The sequence below is a fragment of the Cavia porcellus genome, unplaced genomic scaffold (assembly GCF_034190915.1).
Source record: "Cavia porcellus strain 051 isolate PalLab524CR breed Dunkin Hartley unplaced genomic scaffold, mCavPor4.1 scaffold_36, whole genome shotgun sequence".
Taxonomy (NCBI): domain Eukaryota; kingdom Metazoa; phylum Chordata; class Mammalia; order Rodentia; family Caviidae; genus Cavia; species Cavia porcellus.
In genome coordinates, this window is record NW_026947519.1 from 1,353,067 (window position 1) to 1,379,176 (window position 26,110).

Genomic DNA, 26,110 nt, shown 5'->3' on the forward strand with positions numbered 1-26,110 from the left:
AAGCATATGAAGTACCAAAGCTAGATCAAGAGGATATAAAACTGTTGAATAACCCAATCTCTGCTAATGAAATTGAGAATGTAATTGGGTCCTTGCCCACCAAGAAGAGCCCAGGCCCAGATGGATTCACTGCAGAATTCTACAAGAAATATAAAGAAGACCTAATGCCGACACTCCTCAAACTATTCAATGAAATTGAAAGGGAAGCAATCCTTCCTAAGTCATTCCTGGAAGCAAATATTACTCTAGTACCAAAACCTGAGAAAGACCCAACTATAAAAGAGAACTATAGACCGATCTCCCTAATGAACACAGATGCAAAAATCCTCAATAAAATATTGGCAAATAGGATCCAGCAAATCATCAAGAAGATTATACACCATGACCAGGTGGGATTCATCCCAGGAATGCAACGATGGTTCAACATACCCAAATCAATAAATGTAATCCACCATATCAATAAAGCCAAAAATAAGAATCACATGATCATCTCTATAGATGCAGAAAAAGCCTTCGATAAGGTCCAACACTTATTCATGATAAGAACTTTACAGAAAATTGGAATAAATGGTCTTTACCTCAATATAATAAAGGCCATTTATGACAAACCAACAGCCAGCATCATACTAAATGGCCAAAAATTGAAAGCCTTTACTTTAAAGTCGGGTACAAGACAAAGATGTCCTTTATCACCACTCCTATTTAATATAGTACTGGAAGTACTAGCCAGAGCCATTAGGCAAGAAAGAGAAATAAAAGGGGTAAAGATAGGAAAAGAAGAAGTTAAATTATCATTGTTTGCAGATGACATGATACTCTACATAGAAGACCCCCTAAACTCCATTGAAATACTCTTAGATACAATAAATAAATTCAGTAATGTGGCTGGATACAAAATCAATACTCAGAAATCAATAGCATTCCTATACACGAACAACAAAATTACAGAGAAGGAAATAAGAGAAACTGGACTATTCACATTAGCAAGCAAAAAAATGAAATATTTAGGAATTACTCTTACGAAAGAAGTGAAAGACTTATACAGTGAAAATTATAATACACTGAAAAAGGAAATTGAAGATGATCTCAGAAAATGGAAAGACATCCCTTGCTCATGGATAGGAAGAACAAACATTGTGAAAATGGCCATTCTCCCAAAACTGTTATACAGATTCAATGCAATCCCAATAGAAATACCATCAACATACCTTATAGATCTAGAGAAATCACTCCTAAATTTCATCTGGAACCAGAAGAGACCTAGAATCGCAAAGGCAATTCTAAGCAGCAAAGACAAAGCAGGAGGCATCACAATCCCTGACTTGAAGTTATACTACAAAGCAACAGTAGTAAAATCAACATGGTATTGGAATCAAAACAGAGCTGAAGATCAGTGGAATAGATTAGAAGATACAACCACAACTACGAACACACTCAACCACCTTATTTTTGATAAAGGAGCCAAGCAGGTTCACTGGAAGAACGACAGTCTCTTTAATAAATGGTGCTGGAAAAACTGGCTCTCCATTTGCCGAAAACTAAAGCTAGACCCATGTCTATCACCATTTACTAAATTAAAATCTAAATGGGTCAAAGATCTGAATATTAAAACAGAAATACTAAATCTATTGGAAGACAAAATAGGTAGAAACCTTGGAGACATAGGAGTAGGTAAAGAATTCATGAACAGGACTCAAACTGCACGGGAAATACTTCCCAGAATCAATAACTGGGACCACTTCTTATTAAAAAGTTTCTGCATGTCAAAAGAAATCTCCAGCATAGTGAAAAGAAAACCCACAAACTGGGAAAAGATTTTAGTGAACTCTCTCTCAGACAAGGGCCTCTTGTCTAAAACATATAAAGAATTAAAGAAACTCAGACCTCCGAAATTCAAAGATCCAATCCAAAAATGGGCATCTGAGATGAATATGCAATTCTCAGATGAAGAAATGCAAATGGCAAATAAATACATGAAAAAATGCTCATCATCATTGGTCATTAGAGAAATGCAAATTAAAACCACACTGAGATACCATCTCACTCCTGAAAGAATGGCCAGGATCAAGAAAACCGACAACAAATGCTGGAGAGGCTGTGGGGAAAAAGGAACTCTTCTGCACTGCTGGTGGGAGTGTAGACTGGTACAGCCTTTGTGGAGATCTGTCTGGAGATTTCTCAAAAAGTTGGGACTGGAAATCCCATTTATTCCAGCTATTCCACTTCTAGGCATATTCCCAGAAGAACTGAAAGCATCATACCACAGTGATATATGTGCACCTATGTTTATAGCAGCACAATTTGTAATCGCCAGATCTTGGAAACAACCCAAGTGCCCATCAACTGAGGAATGGATAAAAAAGTTGTGGTATTTCTATACAATGGAGTATTATTCAGCTATAAAGAAGGATCACATTGAGATATTTATCAATAAATGGGTGCAGCTTGAGACCATACTCATAAGTGAAATAAATCAATCTCGCATGTGTGAATACCAAATAGTTTCCCTAATGTAAGTAATGATTCAAATATATAAAAATATGTGGTAATCATGATTCCCCATTAGGTGGCCTTGAAGCCTTATAAAGTTTTCACTCATTAATTAGAAAGGCTTTATTCTGGGCTTCTTGATATGAAAATATTTGAAGCTAGAGTATATGAAGTTTTACCCAAATATTTCAAGGAAAAAGACACTATGGTAACTACTATTAAGTCAGGTTATAAGGTGGTGAAGTACTAGGTTATTGAAACAGTCATGCTGTGACCTCTATTGTTATATTGTTATGTCCTGTTTTATCTCAATCTCCCCCTTATTGTTTCAAAAAAAATTATTTAGTCATTTCTTATGTTTGTCTTAATTAAAGAAAAAATTCAAAAAAATTAGGATATATAAATAGTAACTCTTTTCGATTTCCTATTAACTTGTTTTGAAGTCCTGTAGTACTCCCACGATCTTGTTTTGACTGATTAGACTCTGTTCCATTCTATATGATAGTATCATGTTTGAAGACAAAGGCAACTACTTTGAAGACAATAAGATTCACTAAGATACCCATTCTGGTTTGACTATTGTCTTCTTTGGAAGTCCTGTAATGTTTACAATGCCTAAGTTTTATTGGTCTTGTTCTCTACTGTTTTGTCCAACTTTATAATATCTAATAAGATAGACAATTCTTTTTAAGGAAACAAGGGACAACGTTGATAACCATTGTTGATAAACTTGTACTCTGTTCTACACCATGCGCTATGTCTATCCTTGGTATTGACTGACAGCTTTGTTTTGCCATGTTTGACTGTATTCTCCCCCCCCCAAAGAACGTAATAAGCACTAAGGAGTAATAAAATCCAAGATGTGTAAATTTTGTTGTAAAAAAGAGAGGGAAAAAAAAAGGAAAAGAGCTCTAACGGATATAACAGCAAGTGTGTTTGGGGGTGTTAAATAGCTGACTTTATCAATGTTTTTGGAACATTGAACACAGCTGTTTGCAGTCTCCCTGTTTGAATGTCCACCTTGTGTTCTTTGATACTGTGATTTGAGGAACTGTTTTCAAGAAAATAGTGTGTAATCTACTAGCAGGTAATTTCTTACTGTTATGGTTTTTTGTTTTGTTTTGTTTTGTAGTTCTGTATTGCGTGTACCCTTACGCTGCTTTGGTTTGTTTTGTGTTTTTCTCTTTTTCCTCTTAAATAAAAAAAAAAAAAGAAATAGGTGTTGGTGATCTTATCTTCTGTGTTTCCACAAAGTCTGTAGTGATATCACAATTTTTTATAACATTGCATGAGCTTGAGCTTGTTCATTCCCTTTTTCAAAAGGTATATTCGGGGCTTATCAATTTTATTTATTCTTTCAAACAACCAACTCTCTGATTCATTGATCCTTTGGATTGTTTTCTTTACCTCTATTGCACTAATTTCTGCTCTCAAGTTTATAATTTCCTCCGTTTTTTGGCCTTGCTTTGGGGTTACAGTTCTTTTTCTAGATGTTTGAGATATACAACTAGGTTGTTTCCTGTTCATTTGGTTTACCTGATGTGGGAACTCAATGCAATACATTTTTCTCCATGGACCACTTTCATTGTATCACACAGATTCCAGTAAGTTGTAATTGTATTTTGGTTTGTTTGAAGGTAATGTTTAATTTCTTCTTTAATTTTCCCTGTAACCCACTGATTGCTTGAGTGTATTATTCAATTTCCATGTGTTTGTGTGGTTTTTGCAGTTTTTTTATCATTAATATCTAGTTTCATGGATCTATGATCTGATTATGTGCAAGAGATAAGTACTACATTTTTCATTTACTTAAATGTGTTCTATCGTCTAGTATGGGGTCTGTTTTATAAAATGTCTTATATACTCCTTAGAAGATTTTATAATCTGATGATGTATTAAAAGCTCTATACATGTCTATCAAGTCCATTTTTCACAATTGTGATTCACTTCTGTTATTTTTTGCTGATTTTCTGTCTGGTAGATATATCCCATGATGTCAATGTTTTCATTGTGTTATTGTTTATTTGATTTTTCATTTTTTGTCTTTTTTCCTTTTTATCAGTACCAGGGATCAAACTCAAACTTGTAAGGCAGGCACTTATGCTGCTGAGCTAAATCCCCAGCCCCGGATTTTTCATTTTTATTCATACTTGCTGTGTATAGCTGGATGCACTGGAATTTGTTGCATACATATTTAAGATTGTTATCTCTTTTTCCTGAAAATTTCCCCTAAGTAATATGTTGTGACCTTCTTTATCTTTTGGATCTTTCTTGATTTGAAGTTCACATTGTCTGCAAACAGAATAGCTATCCCCATTTTTTTGTTGAGGGTTTCTGTTTCAGGAAGTATGTACTCTACCCTTTGACTTTCAGTTTATATGTTTCTTTTTATGTGTGATTCATCTTGTAGACAGCATGGTGTTGAAAGTTGTTTCTTGGTCCATTCTGATCATCTGTTTCTTTTAATAGGTGATTTACATAATCTTATAACTTTTATATAATCTTTTAAATAAATCATTTAACTATCCTTTTTTATATAAATCTTATAACTATTCTATGTTGGTCTATTTTTGACATGATATAGTTCTCCTCTTGCATGTTATGCTTTCCATTCTGTTTCATTGTTGCTTTGCTTAGTGGTTTTTTTTACTATTTCAGTGTTTTTGTAGTATTCTTTTGGTATTCTTTGCAGAATTGGTTTGATGATTATCAATTTATTCTGTTGTTCTTTGTCATGGAAGTATGTTATTTCTCCATCCATTTGAAAGACAGTTTTGTAGGGTACATCAGTCTAGGTTGGAAGTCATTTCTTTATGATCTGAAATATTTTTCTCCATTCTCTTCTTGACTTCATTGTTTCCATTGAGAAATCTGATGTGATTCTTATAGGTTTTCTTTTATAGGTGATCTGTATTTTTTCTCTAAAAGCTTTTAATATTCTATACTTACATTGGATTTGTGGGATGGTGCTTATTATATGTCTTGGTATAGTTTTCTTTTGGATATGGCCACTTGGAGTTCTATCTGTTTCACTGATCTGAATATTAGTTTCCATTAACATGTTTGGGAAATTTGCAGCTATTACTTCTTTAAATAATCACTTGATATCATTTGTGTAGTCACCTTTTTTTTTCATTTATCCCTATCAATTTTATGTTGTTTTTCTTTGAATCATTTTTCAGCTGTGAATATGTTATTTTCTGATTACTTGTTATTTTAAAAAGATTTTTCCTTTCCTGGTCACTAGCAGCAATTTTATCTTCACAGACTGAAATTCTATCTGCACTTGCATTGAGGCAGTTTTTTACAACTTTCAATAGAATTTTTGATTTTCTGTATATCATTTAGAATCTCCTTCATGGATTCTGTTTGTTTTATGTTGTCCTTCCAAGTGTTCAATCTTTTGGTTTGTTCCTCTAATTGTGACTGTCTCCTTTACAAATGTTTTGCATTTCTTTCATTACTTTCATGATTTCTTCTTTTATCTGGGAGGTTAATTCTAATTTGAATTCCTTTAAATCTTCCCGGAGCTGCTTCATTATTTCAGTTGCTATTATTTCAGAAATTTCAGCCGTATGGCATATATTTTCTTCTATGTTTATGGCTCCTTGACTTTCATGGGATAAGTTGGGTGTTTTAGATTTCATTTTGACCTTTTGTCTTATAATTTTCCTATATTTCCATGTTTGAAGTGATGTTCCAAATATTTCCCTGGGCATGTTGGAAATTATCTCCTATCCTCAGCTCCTGGGACTGAATGGATGTTGTTGAGCATGGTCCAGTCAGGGGCACATTATCTCCCCTGCCACCTCTGGTGTTCCATTAAGCAGGAAGGGCTCTAAATCATATTAGGTGTTGGTCCAAAGCCCTCACTAGGCAAGCACTGCTGCACTGAAACTCACTTCCCACGCCCTCAGCTTCACTGATTTAAGAAAGTCACTGGGCCCTGATTGAGTTGTGCTGAATAACCTGCCAAGTCTTGTTTAGTGTGGCTGTTAGCCGGGCTGACACTTAGTCACTGCAAGGCATGATTTTAAAATTTCCCTTAGCCTACACTGGTGTCCTGAAACTCACCTTGGGCAGCCCCAGTTTGCTGGCTTGAAAGAACGTTGCTTGACATGGTCAATAGGGCCCACAAAAACTGCAGAGCTCAGCCTACTATGTGACTGAATTCTGGGAAGGCACTTAACTGATGGAAGCAATGATCTTGAACTCTCCCTGGGCCTGTGCTGGTGTGCTGGATCTTAATTCTGGTGGCCCCAGTTCCCAGAATTGAAAACCAGAATTCCTTTTTTCGTAATGTAATGTAAAATGTAATGTAATGTAATGTAATGTAATGTAATGTAATGTAATGTAATGTAATGTAATGTAAAATGTAATGTAATGTTATTGCTGAACATTATATACCAATTTCTGAGGTCCCTAGACTAGCATGGCTCTAAAATATGTGACCTGCAACACTTTTCTCAAGAAAAAGTCTTTTGGCTTTACTCCTTGGAGACTCAAAGTTAGGAGCCCTGATGTCTCTTGTGATGTCTTCAGGCAATCTTATTTATTGTCCTATTACTTCCATTAATAAAATTCATCTTTTCTTCATTTTCTGTCCACCACTCTACTGAGTCTTCCTTTGTGGCAAACAAAACATTTTAAGTCACATTGACCCAGAACTTTCCTCTGAATTTTCAACGTATATTTAGGTAAAAGCCTCTAAAGTTAAGCCCAGTAAGACCTCAGCTTTAGGTTGTGTTGAAATTTCATACAACAGATTAATTAGTTTAAAAAACTTAATCTTAAATGCAGGTAAATTCATGGAACAAGATCAAAATATGGGGAAAATTTCTGTTATAGCAGAGCACATATTGTTGAGAGGCCAACAACAGTACAGTCCTTCCTAAAGAAAACCTTCTAAATTTGCTTTTTAAATGATACATTTCTATCAGGATTCTGATATTCCTAACAGACTCGAGTCTCACATCAGATTCAACTTATATTATTATAGGAATGATTCATCATCCAGCATTTCCAATTCCTCAAAAATCCTTCACACCAAACAATCCCTAGTACTCTGAAGCACAAGGATACATTGTGTCTCAACAACAACCTGAATGCTGGTATTGTAATCTGTTCCAGGTATTTTTCTCTTTGTTCCAGTAATTTACTGTGAAACATAATACATCAGATGAATACTTAAATGACAAGGTTTATTTCAGCTAACAATTTGTAGAGCTGTAAGTCCACAGTAAGCAGCATGGCATCAAAAATGCATCACAGAGAAGAAAGAAATAATGATTTCACTATCCAAAGGTAAGGAGCCTGTGTCATGAAGCTCTCAACCTTCATCTCAATCCGGCTTCAAGGTGCCACAGACAGCAAGAATGGGATATCCAATTATCCAAAGCCAAAGATAGTAAGCCAACTTGGATATCAGCTCTTAATTCCAGTATCACACACCCACAATGAATCCACTTTTCAAGTCTCCTCCTGTGAGTGTATAAAAATTGAGGAGCACATCTAAATAGAATGTTTAAGAATCACAAAATGCAAAAGCAGTATTGGAAGCAGAGAACATCCTTGGACAGCTGAAATTGGTGACCTTGACTAGAGGAGAAAGCTCAGGTACAAGGCAGTGGAACAAAATATCAAATGGGTAATGGGAAACACTTTACGCTCATTTATGCATATCTCTTGACCATAAAACTATTAGTCTTTGATTTTAGTGAAAACACCTGAACTGCTTAGATTTTGAGCTTTGTTGATGCAGTACACAAATTGTAACAGGTGTAGGCAGTGCTATGTGAATGAAGCACACCACTGAGCTTACTACTACTGGTTAGGGCCACTCAATTTGAAGATAACAACTATGAATATGGTCTCCCTCTGTGGTACACAGCTCCTATGATCTTTCAAATTTGAGGTGAAGGCTCTGAACTGATGCCTGGAAATCTTTGTTACATTGTTATATGTTCTAAAACTGTTTTTCAATGATGCTATTTGTTCATTCTTTCTAAGGAATGTAACTCTTTATTCCAGAATTCAAAATCCTTTCTGTTGGTGCTGTACTTGTTAACCATGTATGCTGATTAACCCTCGTTTTGTCAGTCTACTCCATGAGGTGAGATAAAGACTCTCTTGTCTCTTACACTCTCAGGAGACTGGTGTCTGTGTCAGAATTGTGACATGGCCTCAGATATCTCTCTTGCTTCTCATATAATGTGCTCATGTCTTCAGAACTGACAAGATAGATCTTCCTACCCATGATGAACACAATGAATCATCTGTGGCAGGGATGAGAAAGGGCCATCTTTCCATTTGTACAGGATGTAATAGCACCCTTGTTTCATTCTATATGACGTTGTGAAACTAGTACCTTCAGTAGGGTCAGGGAATAGCCTTTCCCATACAGGGTCCATAAAACTTTTGTGACAACTACAGCATGCATTATTTTTCCCTGTAAGCTCCACAACTTTCTATTACCTAAGTTGAACAGAAGTGAGACTTCTTCATTCACCCCAGATTAAGATCGATGCCTGCAGTCCATTTAGGGTAAGGCATCTTACTCCATCTATGGAGAGCACAAGTCATTATTCTCTCCTTAGAAACATGAAGTTCAGCCACTTTTAAAATTAGCTGATGCTTTCTTGAAATATGTGTCTCCTATTGACATACCATCTAGAAAGTGTACTTAATGTTCAACCAAGGAATTTGAATTTTTCCAAGAAGTTTTCACATATATTAAGCTTGGAATGTAACGGGGAATTTTAGAGCAATTACCATGGTCTTAAGTAGGTTAATGTTTAAATAGAAAGTGGAATGTCCCCAAAATGGAATGTTTTGCTCATATTGTTTAGGAATAGTGTACTAGATGAGAAGTAATTCAGATGGAATAAGTACTGAGTCTGTATTCATTAAACACGGAAATGTATTTCAAAGGCAGTGCGTAACAATTCAGAAAATAAACAAATTCCAACAGGAATTCTATGGTGACTTTTTATAAAGTTCTAATGGAAAAAACAAAACCTCATAAATTCATCTAAAAATTACAACATGAAGAAAATAATTCTATCCCAGTAGGATTTACAAAATAAGACATTGTGGCAACCCTGATCAGAATATCAAATCAGAGGTCTTAGTTGCAAGAGGATTGATTGGTATTACAAACTTTGAGGAACTGGATAGTCACAGAGACCCAAGAAGATACTTTCTTTGTGTCATTTTCTACCAAGAATACACCAGCATTGATGCAAGTTTTTAAATAAAACCTAATGAAATACTACACAGTTCTGAGGAGGGCAGAAAGCAGTTTTCCAACCATACATCATTCCCAATCTCAATGAGATGTGAAATCAGACACTGACAAACATAAAATTGTGGGAGACAGGAGAAAAGTAGAACTCCAGGAAACAGGAAGTTCAGAAAGGAAAGTTAAAACAAGAAGAAAGATTAAAAAATTCCAACGTATTTTGGAGAAGCGATAAGACAGTTTACACCTGGTTGTTCATTCCTGGCTGCTGGGAAATAGAGATGGGATCTACAGATACAAAGTTATAACTGAAGATCCAAAAGGGCTTCAGGGAGAAATATTTTGCAGGAATATACCAGTATTATCACAAGTATTATCTTGTGATGTGTAAGGAGACTGTAAAAATATGCTTTCACCTTAATACTTTCTAGGACAACAGGTAAATTTTGGCTCCATGCCAAGGATTGCTGGTCACTGGGGACAATGGTTGATCAGATGCAACTCTGGGGAGGACTGGTGTTTTAAACTGGGAACTATCAGTTGTGAATATTGTAGGCTTTACACTTCAATATTGTTCCAGTGAGTGGGTGATGGAGATAGGAATTGTCAGGCAGCAGCCTGGAAGAACTCCTGAAGATTTCAAGACAAAGATCATAGGCTCTGCTTTCAGAATCAGATGTCAGGCTCAGTCTGAGTTGTTATAGATTGTATATTTGTGGCATTGACATGGCCTCCAAATTATATATTGAAGATCACAGCAAGTGGAGATTTATATTTTTCTGCCTATCTGATTTAGGACCATGGATACATATATGACTCAGACAGTGATCACAATGGTTGACTCAGAAGCAAACCAAACATTCAACATCTGGGATAATTACATTCATTACTTAAGAGAATGAGCATTGTTTTATTTTTATTTTTTAAATTTTTCATACATGTTTTTTCCTTTGGGAGATTTTTTTTGTCCCACATCTTGTTTTCCACTTCCAAAGTTTAAAGATCATTTTACTTTTTCTCATTCAGCTGATTCTCATTGACTTTTTCTCTTTTATTTTCTTCCAACATATAATTTCTTTTATTTTATGTTGTGGCATTTTTTCTTTTTCTTTTTATCTTATATTTCTCTTCAGTAATTTTCCCTTTATCAAGTCCTTTAAACATTCTTCTACTGCCAAATGGGAATGTATGAACCATTTCTTTCTTGACTTTTTCCTACCACATTTCAAATGGATTAACATTTGATATGTTTGCCACTGAATACCACATATGTATCCCCTATATCTTCAGTAGGATAGCCAGAGAAGTTTACTTATTTCTAGATACTTATCTCTATGAAGCAAGTGTTTCTTTCTACATAGTTTAATTAGTGCTGTACACACTAAGATCATATTAGTGTTTACATCAAAATTTGGACATTCTTCTGTAGTATAAAGAATGGTAAATAATTGTATGTTAATAGATATTCAGTGCTGGATTAAGCTAATTGAGCTCATATCTCAGTATCATCAGGGTCATAAATTTGGAGCTATGGATCAGGTTTAATTGTAAGTCAACACGTAAATTATCTACAGAAGTTGCAATACTAATGTATATTATCAGAAATCCTTAGCATTATATAAAGTATACATACCCATCTAATCTGAAATTAAACAAGGAGGTTGGTCTTGGGTCCTGTCTTATTTATTTTATGCTTGTTGCTGAGAACAAATATCTAATGCCCAAATTGGGAAAGGAAAGGTCTATTTCTTACAGTTTTTGGAGGTTTCAGTCCACACTCAGTTGGCTCCCAGGCAGGTAGGCATGGCTGGACCATCTTTCATGGTGGCTGCAAGCAGCAAGCCGGAATTGGCAAAGAGCAAGACAGAGCTTCTTTCTGCCATTACATCACATCCTAGCTCCACTCCTAAGTGGGTATAGCACTAACACCATCAATCCAAGCACTATGCAATGAATGAATAACAAATGCACAATTCAAACTCATGAGGCCTGGGGGACACAGGCATAAACCATGACATTCCACCCCTAGCCCCCAGGACTCATGTACATCCTTTATACAAAAGACATTTAATCCACCTCCAAGAGTTGCCAAAGTCCTAACAGTTTCAGCATTGCTGAATAGTCCAAGTCCCAATTCCCCTCCAACATCTATGGCAAACTCTTAACTGTAACCCCCTGTACAAATGAAACAAGGTTAAACATTTCTGAAATGCAAAGGCACAAAATAAACATTACCATTCCAAAAGTTACAAACAGGGGAATATAAAACATTGGAAACAAAGCAAGTCCAACTTCCAACAGGACAAACATTAAGTCCTAAAGTTCCATGCTCAGCATCTGAAGCAATCTGGTTGCAAGCTCCAAAAACCTTGGGTGATTCCACACCCAGGGCACTTCTGACGATTTCAACTCCCACAGCTTTTCTCTTCAATACACTCTGCTCACTTTTTGCAGCTTCCTTTGGATCATCCACATTTCTGGCTTTTTCAAACTTTTGAGGTCTCCAGTGCACCTTGGGCTTTACCTTTAACATCTTCAAAAATTGCCCTCCCAGGGGCAAACTGCTTGGCATCCCTGGTCCTTTGCAATCCAGGTGGAAGCTGTCTTACTCTCAGAATTCGTGCATTTTCCTTGCACCTAAAATTAGCACCTTGTGAATGCTGCCAAGGTCTGCTGCTAGCTGAAGCAGGCTTTTCTCTTTCTTGGCTGTAGGGGTCAGTTGCCTGGATTGCAGGGCTTTGTTTACCTGACTGTGATGACAAGCTTCTCTATGTTGCTGCCATTCTGGAAACTCATGTGGCCTCTGACTCCATTGTGGAACATGGTGCTCTGCAGTTTTTCCTTCGGAGCAGATTTTTTCACCTTTGCTGTGAGGCTGCACAGGGTGGGGACCTGCTACCTGGGATGCCTCAGGGCCTTCTTTCTTATCTCTCTGTTTCTCTTCAGTAATCAAAACCTCAACTCTGTCTTTACAATCCACAGCCTTCCTGGAATCTTCCATCTGGCCAAACTCACAGAATTGTACATTATCCTGCTGGGCTCTTTACTCCTGATTTGAAACATAAAGCTGGCTGAAAGCCCCCAACAATAGCCATGCCACAGCCTCAATGTTTAATTGCTTTTTAATTTCTTTCTCAAGATTAATCAGTTCATTGTCTTTTGTCTCTGTCTCAGGCAAAGTCTGGGCAGGAGCAAAATGCAGACAAACTTTCTGCCAAGCCATAACAGACATCATGTGGAGTCCAATGACCAATGCAGTCTTTCCCAGCAAAAACCTCCCAAGCTTGGTCTTTACCATCTGGATTTCTATCAGCCTTTGGGTCTTCTGAGCTCTGACCAGAATCTCCTCCATACAACAGCCTAAGCTGCTCCAGCTCTATGCTTCCAGGTGACATGTCCAAACCATTTCAAACTCTTCCCACAAGCCATTTCCAAAGGTTCTTGAAACACATGGCCAGGTATAGTCACAGCAAATGATCCCACTCTTGGTACCAAATTCTGTCTTAGTTATTTTATGCTCATCACTGAGACAAAATACCTGATGCCCAAGTTGGGAAAAGAAAGGTTTATTTCTTTTTGGAGGTTGCAGTCTACACTCAATTGGCTCCCATGCAGGCAGGCATGGCTGGACTGCTCTCCATGGCAGCAGCAAACAGCAAGCCAGAACCGGCAAAGAGCAAGACACAGATTCTTCCTGTCATTACATCACATCCTAGCTACACTCCTAAGTGGGTGTAGCACTATCATCATCAATTCAAGTACTAGACAATGAAGGAATAACAAATACACAATTCAAACTCATGAGGCCTGGGGGACACAGACATAAACCACAACAAGTCCAAAGAAAAGTATGTTGCAAACTATGTTGCAAACTATGTAACAAGAAAGCTATGTTACAAAAATTTTGTCTCTGAAACCTGACTAATTACCCAACCTGCTACATTACCAACAATGCCTTTATACTACAAAAATCAACAAATCTCATCTCAAAAAAACTACAAATAAATATATATGCAAGAGCAATCTGCACAAGTAATGCCTTACAAATTGGGCCAAGCCAGGCAGCATATATGCTACAGTGTATAAGTCATAAACCTGCATTATTCTACAAACTAATAGAGGAGTTTGAAAAACAGACAAAAGAAATAACCAGAGAATTGCAGAAGGATTACCTATACAGGTAACACAAATAACAAGCAAAATGATCCAACATTCTACAGTAAAAGCTAAATACATACACATGAAATAAACAAAATAAAAGAAAATATTATAGGTGATTTTGGTACAAGAAAATATTCAACCAGAAATACAGTTTAAACCCTGCCAAGGACACCAATTTTGAACACTGGATTAGAAGAGTAGGTGGCAATGTTGTGGCATGAGGGTTCATCCCTGAAAATCAAGGGATCTTCTCCATGCCCTGTGCATACTGTTCCAAGAGCTGAGGTCATGTGAGATGATTTCCAGCAAGCTTTCACTTGGGGAAAGCTTAGGCCATGCCGCCCAGACAGCTCCATTCAGACCCAAGTGCCAAGGGTAGATGAGCTGACTTCCAGCATCAGACTTCCAGCATGAATAAAGGAAGCTGTGGATCATTGATTTAAACCCAGAAATATAGGAAATGACAAAATTAAAAAACAAATGTAATCTCAAAACTCCAGCTCATCCAAAGCAAATCTAGGAGCCATATCTTTAGAAGAAAATATGTCATACACTTGAAATGCATGAAATGATAACAACATATTAACAAAAGGCTCCAGGAAGCCAACAAAGAAGTCAAAACAGAAATAATCTCCAAGAGAAAAAATGAAATCATTAATGCAATGAAAGAAATGCTGAACACATCTAAAGAAGACATAGTTAAAATTTTTGAAGAACAGTGCAAAAAGTTAGAATCACTGAACGATCATTATAAGAAACAAACAGAATGCATTAAGCAGATTCAAAGAAATATACAGTAAATCAGAAACTCCACAAAACCATCTCAGCAAAAGTATATACAGAATTTCAGACCTCACAGACAAGATTTCACCTAGTGAAAAGTCAAGTAAATGTGTTTTAATAATAAAGAATCAGGAAATAAAACTTCAACAGCTGCAAGATGATGCAAAGAAAAGGCATATAAAACCAATAGAGACACTTGAAAAAGAAAGGGACAACACAAATGATATCAAGAGGTTATTTACAGAAGTAATAGCTTTAAATTTCCCAAACATGAGAAAGGAAATTTACATTCAGATTAGTAAAGCACGTAGAATTTCAAATAGCCAAAACCAAAATAAAACTACACCAAGATATATAATAATCACCATCCCAGAAATCCAACTTAGGAATAGCATATTAAATGCTTTTAGGTAGAAAAGACAGATCACCTATAAAGGAAAACCTATCAGAATCACAGCAGACTTCTAGCACAGGTAATAAAGGCAACAAGAGCCTGGAGGGAAATATTTGAGATCATAAAGGAAAATGACTTTCAACCTAGACTGATGTACCCTGAAAAATATTCCTTCAAAGTAGATGGATAAATAAGATACTTCTGTGATAAAGAACAACTGAAAAATTTCATGATCACCAAACTAACCCTGCAAACAATTTTGAAAGACATTCTAGATACACATAGGAAAAAGCACTAAGCAAGGCAGACAAATAAACAAAATGCAAGGATAATGATGCAATAGCAGAAAGATAACCTGTTAACAATAAAGTAATATATAACAGTTATAACCATTAATGCAAACGTTCTCAATTCACCAATTAATAGAAACAGACTGGCAGACCAGATCAAGAAACAACATCCAATCATCTGATGTCTACAAGAAACTCATACACTGAAAGTTCAATATGGAATACAACACTTCATGTAACAGGAACCCCACGAAAGTGGGGGTAACTATTCTGTTTGCAGACAATATAAACTGCAAACCAAGAATGATCCAAAGAAATAAAAAAAGGTCACTACATAGTAGTTAGGGGAAAACGTCAAGAGGAAGAGATAACAATCTTAAATATATATGTACCAAATTTCAGAGCACATAGCCCTACACAGCAAGTATTAACAGAAATGAAAAATCTAATAAGTAATAACACAATTATGGCAGGAGACATTAACACACCTTTGGCAGCAAGAGACAGATTAACCAGACAGAAAATAAGTAAAAAAAAAAATAGCAGAACTGAATAACAGCTGTGAACAAATGGACTTGATGGACACATGCAGAAGTTTTCCATCCAGCACTGTCAGAGTATATACACTTCTCAGCAGTACATGTTTCATTCTCCAAATAGACCACATACTAGCCCACAGAAAATATTTAAGAAAATGCAAAGAGGTGAAAGTATACAGTGCATGTTATCAGGTCATAGAGCCATGAAACTAAAAAAAATAATGATAGAAAAAATTACAGAAACCTGCACAAATACATGGAAATTGAATAATACACCGTGGGGCAAGTAGGCCACAGGGGACATTTCTTAAAGATGAAATTAAAAGTAACTACAAAGCAAACAAAAATGCAAATAAATATTACCAGAATCTGTGGGATGCAAGGAAAGCAGTCCTCAAAGGAAAATTTATTGCACTGAGTTCACACATCAGGAAAATGAACACAAACAAGCAACTTGATGCTACACCTCAAACATCTAGAAAAACAGCAAGTTAAAACCACATTCCCAAAAGGGTGAAATTATAAAAATCAGATCAGAAATAAACACAACAGAGAATAAGAAAACAATCCAAGGAATCAATGAATCAAAGAGTTTGTCTTTGAAACAATAATTAAAATTGGTAAGCCCTTATCCAACCTTATTTTAAAAAGGAAAGAAAAAGCTCGAATTCAAGTAATAAGAAATAAAAAAGGGAAAATCACTGAAGACTCTTTAGAAATACAGATGATCCTCAACACCTATGTCAAAAACCTCTATGCTCAGAGGTTTGATATCACAGAAGAAATGGACAGATTTCTAGAAACATATGAAGAACCAAAGCTTGGTTCAGAAGGTTTAAAACTGCTGAGTATCCCAATTTATAATAATGAAACTGAAAATGTCATTAACTTCTTACTTACAAAGAAGAGCTCAAGCCCAGATGTATTCACTGTGGAATTCTAGAAGACATACAAGGAAGACTTAATGCCAACACTCCTCAAAATCTTCAAAACAGTCAAAATGGAAGGAATTCTTCCTAATTCATTCCTGGAAGCAAATATTACTCTTACAAAACCTGAGAAAGACACAAGAAAGAGAACTACAAGCCTATCTCTTTAATGAACATAGTTGCAAAAATCCTCAATAAAGTATTGGTGCACAGGGTTCAGCAATTCATCAAGGAGATTATACACTATGACCAGGTGGGATTCATACCAGGAATGCAGGAATGGTTCAACATATATAAATTAGTAAGTGTAATCTGTCATATTACTAGAGCCAAAATTTAGAATCACATGATCATTTCTATAGACACAGTAAAAGCTTTTGAAAAGATCCAAGACTCATTCACGAGAAGAACCTTACAGAAAATTGGAATAGATGTTGTTTACCTCAATACGCCAAAGGACATGTATGAAAACCAACAGCCAGCACCAAATTAAATGGCCACAAACTGATGACCATTACCTTAAAATCAGTCACAAGACAATGATATCCTTATCACTGCTCGTATTCAACATAATAATTGAAATACTAGCCAGAGCAATTAGACAAGTGAGAAAAGTAAAATGGGTAAAGACGGGGAAAAAATGAAGTTAAATTAACATTATTTGGAGATGACATGATACTCTACATAGAAGACGCAAAAAACACAACAGAAAGGCTCCTAGACATAATAAATTCAATAATGAAGCTGGACACAAGGAAAACACTCAAATATCATCATTCCTATACACTAACAAGAAATCTCTAAGAGAGAAATAAGACAAGCCAAACACTTAATACTAGCATTGAAAAAATGAAAGACTTAGGAATTCATCTCATGAAAGAAGTAAAAGTTCTATACAGGAAAATTTGTAATACCCTGAAAATGTAATTGAGGTTTTCAGAAAATGGAAAGACATCCATTTTTCATAGACACGAAGAATATATATTGTGAAAATGGCCATTCTTCCAAAACTGTTAAATAGAATCATGTGATCCCAATGAATATACCATCAATGTACCTTATAGATATAGAGAAATTATTTTTAAAATTCATATGGAACCAGAAGAGACCTAGAATACCAAAGGCAATTCTAAGCAGCAAAGACAAGGAGGAAGACATTACAATTCCTGAATTGAAGATACACTACAAAGCTACTGTAATAAAATCAACATTGTACTGGAATAAAAACAGATCTGAAGATCAATGGAACAAATTAGAAGAGAAAAACTCAATTAAAAACACACTTAAGCATCTTGTCTTTGATAAAGAGTCCCAAAATATTCATTGGAAGAATGACAGTCACTTTAACACTGGCTCTCCATATGCTGAAAAATAAAGCTAGACTCATGTCTATCACACTATACTAGATTAAAATCTAAATGGATCAAATATATGAATGGTAAAATAGACAACACTTAATTTATTGGAAGACAAATTAGGTAAAATCTTGAAGACATAGGGGTCAGTATAGAATTCATAAACAGCAAACAAACCTATGATAAATACTTCCCAGAATCAATAATTGTGATAACATTTTATTTAAAAAGTTCTGCATGTCAAAAGTAACCTCCTGGCATAGTGAAAAGAAAACACACCAACTAGGAAAAAAAAAAAAAACTTAGTGAACTCTCCCTCAGAAAAAGAACTGTTTCTATAACATATAAAGAATTAAAGTAAATCAGACAACTGGAATTCAAAATTCAACCTAAATATGGCTATCTGAGATAAATACACCATTCTCAGATGAAGAAATACAAATGGCAAATAAATACATTAAAAATGTTCAGCATCATTGGTCATTAGAGAAATGCAAATTAATACAACACTGAGATTCCATCTCCATAAAGAATAGCTAGGATCAACAAAATCTCCAACAGCAAGTTCTGGAAATGCTGGGGGGTAAAGGAAATCTCTGCACTATTGGTGGGAGTATAGACTGGTGTTATGAGTTAAGAACCAGTGGTCAACTTAACGCCAGTAGGATTACATCAGCATGGTATTGAGGGAAGATGCTCCAGGTGAGGAAAGTTGTCAGGATAAAAGGTGGAGAAGAAGGGAGGTGTAGAAATACAGAAGATCATCAACACTAATTTTGAAAACCTCTACTCAAAAAGGTGTGATAACACAGAAGAAATAGACAGATTCCTAGGAATATATGAAGTACCAAAGCTAGATCAAGAGGATGTAAAACTGCTAAATAACCCATTCCCTATTAATGAAATTAAAAATATAATTAAGCTCCTACCTATAAATAAGAGCCGAGGCCCAGGTGGGTTCACTGCAGAACTCTATAAAAAATACAAAGAGGACCTATTGCCAACACTCCTCAAAATAGTTAATTAAATTGAAAGGGAAGTAATCCTTCCTAAGGGATTCCTGGAAGCAAATATTATTCTAGTACCAAAACCTGAGAAAGACCAAACTAAAAAAGAGAAATATAGACCAATCTGCCTAATGAACACAGATGCAAAAATCCTCAATAAAATATTGGCAAATAGGATGCAGGAAAGCATCAAGAAGATCATACACCATGACAAAGTGGGATTCATGCCAGGAAAGCAGGGATGGTTCAACATACATAAATCAATAAATGTAATCCATCATATCAATAAAGCCAAAAGTAAGAATCACATGATCATTTCTATAGATGCAGAAAAAGCTTTTAATAAGGTTCAGCATTAATTCATGATAAGAACTTTACATCAAATTGGAATAGATGGGTTTTATTTCAATATAATAAAGGGCATCTATAACAAACCAACACCCAGTAACATACTAAATAGCTAAAAATTGAAGGCCTTTACTTTAAAATCAGGAACAAACAAGGATGTGCTTTATCATGACCCCTATGTAATATAGTACTGGAAATACTAGCCAGAGCAACTAGAAAAGAAAGAGAAACAAAAGAGATAAAGATTGGAAAAGAAGAAGTTAAATTATCATTGTTTGCAGATGATAGGATATTCTACATTGAAGACCCCCTACAATCCATTGAAAGACTCTTAGATATAATAAATACATTCAGTAACACAGCTCGATACAAAATTAATACTCAGAAATCAATAGCATTCCTATATACTAACAACAAAATCACAGAGAGAGAAATAAAAGAAGCCACACCAGAAACCAAAAAAAAAAAAAAAAGAAAATGTAGGAATTATTCTTCTGAAAGAAATGAAAGACCTATATAGGTAAAATTATAATACACTGAAAAAAGAATTTAAAGAAGATCTCAGAAAATGGAAAGACATCCCTTGCTCATGGACAGGAGGAATAAACATTGTGAAAATGGCCATTCTCCCAAAACTCTTATACTGATTCAATACAATCCCAATAAAAATACCATCAACATACCTCAAAGATTTAGAGAAATCATGTCTAAAATGCATCTGGAGTGAGAAGAGACCTAGAATAAAAGACATTTTTAAGCAACAAAGGTAAGGTAGGAGACATCACAATCCCTGACTTGAAGTTAAACTATAAAGCAACAGTAGTAAAATCAACATGGTACTGGAATCAAAACAGAGCTGAAGATCAATGGAATAGATTAGAAATACAGCCACAACTACAAACACACTCAACCACCTTATCTTTGATAAAAGAGTGAACCATGTTCACCGGAAAAATGACAATCTCTTTAATAAATGGTGTTGGGAAACCTGGCTCTCCATTTGCCAAAACTAAAACTAGACCCATGTCTATCACCATGTACTAAATTAAAACCTACATGGAATCAAAGATCTGAATATTAAAACAGAAACACTGAATCTATCGGAAGAGAAATTTGGTAGAAACCTTGAAGATGGGACCACCTCTTATTAAAAAGTTTCTGCATGTCAAAAAAATCTCCAGCATAATGAAAAAAATCCCACGACTTGAGAAAAAACCTTAGTGAAATCCCCCCTCAGACAAGGCACATTTGTCCAAAACATATAAAGAATTAAAAAAAAAATCAAACCCCTGAAATTCAGAGCTACAATCCAAAAATGGCATTTAAAATGAATACACAATTCTCAGATGAAGAAATACAAATGGCAAATAAATATATTAAAAAATGTTCATCATCATTATTCATTAGAGATGCAAATTAAAATCACACTGAGATTCCATCCCACTCCTGAAAGAATGGCCAGGATCAAGAAAACCAACAACAACAAATGCTAGTGAGACTGTGGGGGAAAAAGAACTCTCCTGCACTGTCAGTGTGAATGTAGAGTGGTTCAACCATTGTGGAGGTCAGTCTGGAGATTTCTCAAAAAGCTGGATTGGAAGTCCCATTTGTTACAGCTATTTCACTTCTAGTCATATTTCCAGAAGAACTGAAAGCATCAGACCACAGTGATATATGCCCACATATGTTTCTAGCAGCACAACTTTTAATTGCCAGATCTTGGAAACAACCCAAGTGTCCATCAACTGAGGAATGGATAAAAAAAAAAAAAAAGTTATGCTATTTTTATACAATGGTGTACTACTCAGCTATAAAAAAGGGTCACATTGAGATATTTATAAATAAATGGGTGCAGCTTGAGACCATACTCATAAGTGAAATAAATCAAATTCAGATGTGTGAATACTGAATAGTTTCCCTATTATAAGAAAAGATTCAAATATATAAAAATGTGTGGTAATCATGATTCCACATATGTGGCTTTGAATACTTATAAAGTTTTCACTGATTAATTGGAATGGCTTTATTCTGGGCTGTTTATATTATTGCCTGTGATGAAAAGAACAGCTATTTTCAAGAAAACAAGGAATCATAATAGCTAGTGCTGATTTAATATCTTCTTGTTTTGAAGCCCCACCAAACTGTTGCAGTTCTGTCTCCATTGGTTTTATTATGTTGTATTTTATTTGATTTTATTATATGTGATAGTATAAAAATTTTTTATAGGCAAAGAGATAATATAGAAACCATTGTTACTTTTCTGTTTGCTGGTTCTAAATACCCTTTAATACTTCCATCCACTTGAATGGTTTCATGCTGTCTTGATATGGGTGATGCTCTCATATATGAAGTTATATTAAAAAAATTTAAGGAAAAATCACATGATAACTAGTATTAAGTCAGGTTATTTGGTGGTGATGCACTAGGTTGTTGAAATTTTCATGCTTTGGCTGGTAATGTTATATTGTTATGTCTTCTTTTATCTCAATCTCCCCCTTATTAATTAAAATATTTATTTTTAAATTTTTTATTATTTTCTTTAACTAAGGAGAAAAATATAAAAAAATGCAAGATATAATAAAATTTTTGATTTCCTATTAACTTGATTTGAAGACCTTTATTACTCCCACTATCTTGTTTTGAATGATTAGACTCTGTTCCATTCTGTTTGACAGTATCAAGTTTGAGGGTCTAGGCAACTACTTTGAAGGCAATAAGATTCACTGTGATGCCCATTATGGTTTGACTATTATATTCTTTTGATTCCAGCAAATTTTACAATATTTAGGTTTTATTGTTCTTGTTATGTATTGTTTTGTTTAAATTTATTATACCTAATGATATGGCAATACTTTTTAAGGAAGCAAGAGGCATTATTGTAACCATTGTTGATAACCTTGTACTCCATTTTTGCATCATGTGCTATGTCTATCCTGGGTTTTGACTGACAGCTTTATTTTGTCATATTTGGTTTTATTCTCTTCCAAAAAATGTAATAAGAACTATGGAAGTAATAAAACCCAAAATGTGTAAATTTTATTGTAAAAAAGAGGGGAATAAAGTTCCCTAAAGAATACAACTGCAAGTGTGTTTAAGTGTGTTAAGATAAATGATCATATTACTGAGTTTTTGTTGGATCATTGAGCACACCTATTTGCATTCTCACTGTTTGAATATCCACGTTGTATGCTTTAATCCTGTAAGGTTATCAAGTATTTCTAAGATCACAATATGTACTCTATTTCTTACTGTTTTTTTTTTTTGAATTCTGTATTACTTGTACCCTTACACTGTTTTGTTTTTTCTTTTAAATAAAATTTTAAAAAATACAAGGGAGGTGTTGAGGCATTAAGGAGGCATTATGGGTTCTCCTACGAGTTGCTGTCTGATATGTTGTTTTTCCTGGAGAAGCTTGGGTCCTCTTATCAAGCATTGCTTCCTGGCTCTAGAGGGGAAGATGTGCTGCTTGGTCTCCAGGATGAACTTGTCATGCTGCTTCCTGTCACATACCAGTCTGTGCTTGTCCTTGGAGGAGCCTGGGGCCTCCGTGTTGCTGAGGATGGTTGTGGTGCCTGTTAGGATAGCTCTGTCTTTTGTTGTGTGACTTCTCAGCTCCAGCATAGAGCCCTCATCTGACTAGCACAGCTCCTTCATTCTGCTGGCATAGACTTTCTGGCTTGCACCACTGACCCTTGGATCTTGCCAGCAGAGATCCATAAAATAGACTGGCATGAGTGCTTCTTTTGGGTTTTGGACCTCCAGTTGGACTTGTTGGGGGCATTGTCCTGAGTTCTGGGATTCTATCTGGATTCATGTGGGACATTGCTGTGGGGTTTAAGCTCTTGATTAAATAATCCAGGTATTTGGTATTGTGGATAGATTTCCTGCACTTTCCTGTGTTATCTCCTGGTGACAGTTACAAAAAATATTATAAACTCCATGTCCTAATCCTAATTGTTCTCTGTGTACAACCCTGACAACAAAAACTGGTTAAACCATTGCAGAGGTCAGTCTGAAGATTTCTCAAAAATCTGGGATTGGAAGTCCCATTTCTTCCAGCTATCCCACTTCAAGGCATATTCCCATAATAACTGAAAGCATCATACCACAATGTTATATGTGCCACCATGTTCATAGCAGCACAATTTGTAAACAGCCAGATATTAGAAAAAACCTAATTGCCCATCAACTGAGCAATGGATAAAAAAGTTGTGATATTTTTATATAATGGACTATTACTCAAGTATAAAGAATAAACTCATTTAGACACTTGTTTCCAACCTAAGTGTTCATCAACTGAGGAATGGATTTAAAAAGTTGTATTTTATAGCTGAGTACCACTCAGCTATAAAGAATGATCACATTGAGATATTTATATATAAATGGATGCAGCTTGAGATATACTCATAAGTGAAATAAATCAAATTCACATGTATAAATACCGAATAGTTTCCCTAGTGTAAGAAATGAAAAGAATACATAAAAGTATGATTCCCAATCATATTGGTTTGATTCTATATAATGTTATCACTCATTAATTGCAATGGTTTTAACCTGGGTTGTTTGATTTTAGTATTGGTGATAGTACGAATAGCTATTCTGAAGAAAACAACATGTCATAAAAGCTAGTGCTGTTTTAATATCAACTTGTTTTGAAGTCCCATCAAGCCATTGTACACCTGTTTCCACTGGTTTTAACATGTAGTACCTTACTATATTTTACTATATGCGAAAGTATAAACAAATTTTTTTATAGGCGAAGAGATAATATAGAGACCATCATTTATTTTCTGTTAACTGGTTCTAAATACCCTGTAATTTCTTCATTCTCTTGAATAGCTTTAGACTGACTTGATATGCTTAATGCTATAGTATATGAAATTTTATTCAAATAATTCAAGGAAGGTGGCACTATGGTGACTACTATTATATTAGATTTTCTGGGGATGAAACACAATGCTGCTTAAACTGTTCAGTTCTGACCTGTGTTGTTCTAATACAATGTCTTCTTTTACCTCAATCCCACCTTCTTTAAAAATTAATCTATATTTTTCTTACTTTTTTTCAATTAAGGAAAAACTAAATTAAAAAATAGAGGGATATATTATAGTAACTTTTTGTTTTCCTATTTACCTATTATCCCCAGTATTGCTCTCCCCATCTTGTTCGGTCAGATTTTACTATATTCTACTTTGTTTGATATTATCAAGTTTGAGGGAATAGGTGACCACTTTGAAGGCAATAAGATTCACTGAGATGCCCATTATGGTTTGACTATTATCTTCTTTTGAAATCCTGTATGGTCTTCAGTATAGGCGTTATTGGTCTTGTTCTGTACTGTTTTGATCAATTATATTATACCTGCTGATATAGGCAACTTTAAAAAAAATAGCAAGTGGCACAGTTGTAACCATTTTACATCACCTGATATTCTATTTTTACATCATGTATTATGCCCATCCTTTTTTTTTTCCTAACCAACTCTGTTTTATTTAGCCACATTAGGTTTTATTCTCTCCAAAAAATAATAAGAATTGGGGGAGTAAAAAACACCTAAAAAGTGTAATTGTTATTAAAAAGAGAGAAAAGGAAGGTGGTCTAAGGGATATAACTGCATGTATGTTTGAGTGTGTAGGATGGAAATCCATATTACTGAACTTTTGTTGGATCATTGATCGGCACAGTCTGCAATCTCATTGTATGAATGTTCACTTTACATGCTTTAATTTTATAATTTGGACAACTATTTCAAAAATGATAATATGTAACCTATTAACTAGTGATATCTTACTATATTTTTTCCTTGAAATTCTGTATGATTTATATCCTTTTATTGCTTTGCTTTTTGTTTTATATTCTCTCTTTTTTCTCTTTAAATAAAAAAGTATGAACTCATCAAGATATTTTAAATAAATGCACATAACGTGAGACCATACTCATAAGTGAAATAAATCAAATTCACATGCCTAAATACCATATAGTCTCTCTAATGTAGGAAATGGTAAGAGTACATAAGATGTTATGGCAATCATATTTCCCTATTATAATGCTTTGAATCCTTAAAAAGTTTTCATTCATTAGTTGGAATGGTTTTATGATTGTTGATTTAGTTTTATTATCTTTGAGTGTATAAATAGCTATTTTATTGAAAATAAAACATTTTCATAGCCATTTCTGATTTAATATCATCTTGATTTAAAGTTGTACCTTTCTTTTGTTCTTCTGTTTCCATTGTATCTGACAAGTATCTTATTAGATTTTAGTGTGTGGTAATACAAACTAATTTTTTTATGGCAAGTGAGATAGTAGCCATTGTTTGGCCATGGTTTATTTTTGGTGACTTGGTCCAGAATTTTCTGTAATATTTTCATTCTCTTGAGGGTTTTTATACTAATTTGTTATGTTTGATAGTATTGTATGTGAAAGTATTATCAACTGTTTTAAAGAAAGAGGCAATATGATAACAACCCATTATCGTTTTGTCTTGTAGTGAAATCCTGTGTTGCTTACATTGTTCTGTTCTGATCTTTGTCCTGTCCTCTTTTGTCTTAATCTCTTTAAAGTAAGTTTTTTT